This window comes from Callithrix jacchus, chromosome 21 (assembly GCF_049354715.1).
Source record: "Callithrix jacchus isolate 240 chromosome 21, calJac240_pri, whole genome shotgun sequence".
Taxonomy (NCBI): domain Eukaryota; kingdom Metazoa; phylum Chordata; class Mammalia; order Primates; family Cebidae; genus Callithrix; species Callithrix jacchus.
Genome location: NC_133522.1, coordinates 42,630,797 through 42,635,001, shown reverse-complemented (window position 1 = coordinate 42,635,001; position 4,205 = coordinate 42,630,797). Strand labels below are relative to the sequence as shown.

Below are 4,205 nucleotides of genomic sequence, written 5' to 3'. Positions count from 1 at the left end.
AGAGAAGGCTGAGAAGAAAAAGAGCCCCAGGATTATTTGAAGAGGTGTGTGATCTCGTAAAAGGAATTTCACTGCACTTTCCTTTTGACAAGTCTAAAAGATTTATAATATTTTAAATATATTTGCAATCTGATCAGAAAAACCAACTGAAACGTGGAATTTAGTTTAGTGTAGACCATTGACTGCTAATAAAAATGGCAAACCACTTCATTCTGCAACAATAATAGAAATTATATACAAATCCATGCATCTGATCTAAACGCTGTGTGTGTGTGTGTGTGTGTGTGTGTGTGTGTGTGTGTGTCTACACAAAAGCGTTTTATGTACAGCCGTATGCCACATAACAATGGTTTGGCCAACAATGGGCCACATACATGATGGTGATCCCACAGTATTATAACACTGTATTTTACTGTACCTTCTCCAGGTTTAGATACACAAATGCTTAGCATTGTGCTACGAGTGTCTGCAGTATTCAGTAGAGTAGCGTGTTACACAGGTTTGTAGCCTAGAAGCAAAAAGCTCTGCATGTACCCTGGGTGTCCAGTAACCTATGCCATTTGAGTTGGTGTATGTCCCTCCACAGTGTTCAAACAATGACATTTCCCAACAATACGTTTCTCAGAACACCTCCCTGTTGTTAAGCCATGCGTGACTGCACAGACTTCTTGAAAGGATCTTAGGGGGTGTATTAGTCAGTGCTACCCAGGAACAAACGGCCCCTCATTCTCCATGGTTATATTAGTCAGCGCTACCCAGGAACAAACGGCCCCACATTCTCCATGGTTACAATGACGAACATGTATTTCTCATCGTGTTGCAGGGTTTTACATATACAACTCAGGACATGTCTGAATGATGCTGGTCACTCACGTATTTAAATACATTATCTGGTTTGGCACTGGGTAGAAAGGCCACAGTGACACAGAGGTTGGGCTAGGGTCCTGTCCCATCTCCATGACTGTGGGGACGCAGTCATAGGGCACAGTCAAGGCACAGTCAAGGCCCTGCAGCCCCACGAGGCTCCGACACCCCTGTCCTCCACTCTCCCCGTTTCCTGGAGTAGAAACAGCGCTTGGGTGTCTCTGCCCAGTCTCGGCATCACGGATTCCTGGGGCTCCTTTAAGCCAATGTTAACCTCCAGCAGCTGTAGGGCCTCAGAAATATTCATGCCAGGCGCCGCATAGGAGCTGAAGGATGTCTGCTCTGTGGAAGAGAAGACTGGGGAGAAAGGGGACAGTCTTGAAATATTCGAAGGGACAGTCGCAGGATACAGGAATTAGACTCATTCCTCCTCCCTCAAGAGATGGAGATTGTGGGGAAGTTCATTTCGGTCCCACGTAAAGAACAACTTTATATCATCTGACCTGTCCCACGTGGTCAGGCAGGGGACTCTTAATTATACTCATAATCCTTTCCAGCAGAAAATTTTCCACCTTGGGGCAAACACAGTTGAGCCCCAAGGCAGGCCGCTGAAACTCTGGGGTAAAACTGGAGAGTCTGAGGGCGCTGGCTGTGCGGTTACACAAAGATGGAGTTTGAATCCTAGGATCGTGACTTTCTAGCTGTGAGCTGTACCTGTCCCCAGGGCCTTCATGGTGACCTGGAGGGAGGAAGCGGAGAGGACGCAGGCCCACAGGGAGCAGGTCAGTGGTCTTCAGGCCTCTTTTAACCAGGAACTTGTGATCTGTGGAGCCACCGCCTGAGACGATGGCACAGAGAGCCGGCTCTCCTGGCCACAGTTTCTAAGTCTATTCCAGTAGATCAGAAAAGTCCCCCATTTTTAAGGGGGACTGGAGCATATTTTACAGTGTTATTTTTGAGCCATTTGAATAGGATTTAACTCTTTGAAAGGTTTGGGAAATCCAAAGCCATATAAAGTTTATTTTAATTTCACGTATGTTACAACTCAAAAGAATCATCATGGAAAGAAATACCCTAATGATCTGAGATGATCTAATTCCTGTAGCCTTTTGCAGAGGAGTCCCACGGCCCCCACCAGGGGCCATGCACAACTGTTTCAGATGTGCTGAGAAGGACGTGACGTGCTGCCATTTTCACAGCAAAATGTGGGTTTTTGTTTCGTGAAAACATATTTTTATTGTTGAGAAGTGAGTTCTGATATCTGTTGCTTTTATAAAAGAAAGAAAGGCTGGGATTTTGACGTGCTGTCACGAGATTTGGGTCTTTTCCTAAGTCGGCGCTCACCGAGGAGAAAGCCATGTTCAGTTCGAGCGACAAGATCGTGAAGCCCAATGGCGAGAAGCCAGATGAGTTCGAGTCCGGCATCTCCCAGGCTCTTCTGGAGCTAGAGATGAACTCGGACCTCAAGGCTCAGCTCAGGGAGCTGAACATTATGGCAGCCAAGGAAATGGAAGTTGGTGGTGGCCGGAAAGCTGTCATAATCTTTGCCCCTGTTCCTCAACTAAAATCTTCCCAGAAAATCCAAGTCGGGCCAGTACGCGAATTGGAGAAAAAGCTCAGTGGGAAGCACGTTGTCTTTATCGCCCAGAGGAGAATTCTGCCTAAACCAACTCGAAAACGCCGTGCAAAAAATAAACAAAAGCGTCCTGGGAGCCGTCCGCTGACAGCTGTGCACGATGCAATCCTTGAGGACCTGGTCTTCCCACGTGAAACTGTGGGCAAGAGAATCCGCGTGGAACTGGATGGCAGCCGGCTCAGAAGCTTCATTTGGACAAAGCACAGCAGAACAATGCGGAACACAAGGTTGAAACTTTTTCTGGTGTCTATAAGAGGCTCACGGGCAAGGACGTTAATTTTGAATTCCCAGAGTTTCAATTGTAAACAGAATGACTAAATAAAAAATATATTCGCAAAAAAAAAGAAAAAAGAAAAGAAAAGAAATAAAGGCTGTCATGGTAGACGAAAACGTTATCCGGTTCCCCATGATTCATCCACCAGTGACTTTATGAATATCTGTTTCATTACATTTATTACATTTTCGGCTGCAACTGAAAAGAAATAAAAATGGAAAAAATAATCAAAATTAATGATGGCCTTGCAAAGTAACGGGAACTTTCTAAAAATGAAAGCTGTCTATTTCTAAGCTGTGAAGAATTTATATGAAGGTTATGTTATTTTAAAACATTCCTTAGAGCAACCTAAAACTCGAGTCGCATGTTCCTGCTGGTGCAGTAAGTCGGTCTGACTTGCTGGCGTGGTGCTGCTGTGTTTCCCAAAGTGTGTCCCCAGAGCGCCAGCCCCAAGTGCTGCTCCTCAGATGCTTCTGTGGGTTTTGTGATTAAAAAAAGTTAGGAAAAGCTGAAGGCCACTTTCCTGACCTGGCAATGACAGATCTCAATGGTGCTTTGTTTTTTGTTTGTTCGTTTATTTCCTCACGGCAACCTCCACCTCCCAGGTTCACGTGATTCTCCTGCCTCAGCCTCCCGAGTAACTGAGATTACAGGCACACGCCACCACACCCAGCTAATATGTATTTTTAGTAGAGACAGGGTTTCACCATGTTGACTAGGCTGGTCTCGAACTCCTGACCTCAGGTGATCCACCTACCTCGGCCTCCCAAAGTGCTGGGATTATAGGCATGAGCCACCGCACCCAGCCCCTCAGTGGTGTATTAAAGGCTCTGAGCTTTCCTGACCTGGCAATGACAAATCTCAATGGCATTTTGTTTTTTGTTTCTTTGTTTTTTGAGATGGAATTTCATTCTTGTAGCCCAGGCTGGAGTGCAGTGGTGCATTCTCGGCTCACTGCAACCTCCACCTTCTGGGTTCAAGCAATTCTGCCTCAGCCTCTCGAGTAACTGAGATTACAGGCACCTGCCACCACGCCCAACTAATTTTTGTATTTTTACTAGAGATAGGGGAAGATGGTACTAAACCATTTATGAAGGATCCACTCCCATGACCCAGTCACCTCCCACCAGCCTCCATCTCCCACACTGGCAACTACAATTTGACATGAGATTTGGGTGGGGACACAGAGTCAAACGATATCTGTTAATATCTCTTGGAAGACATTTTGGGAGCAGGATTAAGAACACTGGCTTCATTACCAGGAAACTTGTTGCTAGAGCTGGTTCTGCTGCTAACTGGTTTGTGGACTTCAGGCAAGCCACTTCCCCTTCCTGTGCCTCGGTTTCTCCCTAGCAGAGTTAGGGTTGTGCCATCTGTGGTGACAATTCTTCATACTCCCTTCCTTGTTAAAGGATTATACATCCCTGCCCC

General features: G+C 46.0%; 1 pseudogene; it reads left to right on the top strand.

The window, feature by feature from the left end:
• Nucleotides 1–442: 442 nt before the first annotated feature.
• Nucleotides 443–2,918, top strand: LOC100387596 (small ribosomal subunit protein eS7 pseudogene; annotated as a pseudogene).
• Nucleotides 2,919–4,205: the final 1,287 nt, after the last annotated feature.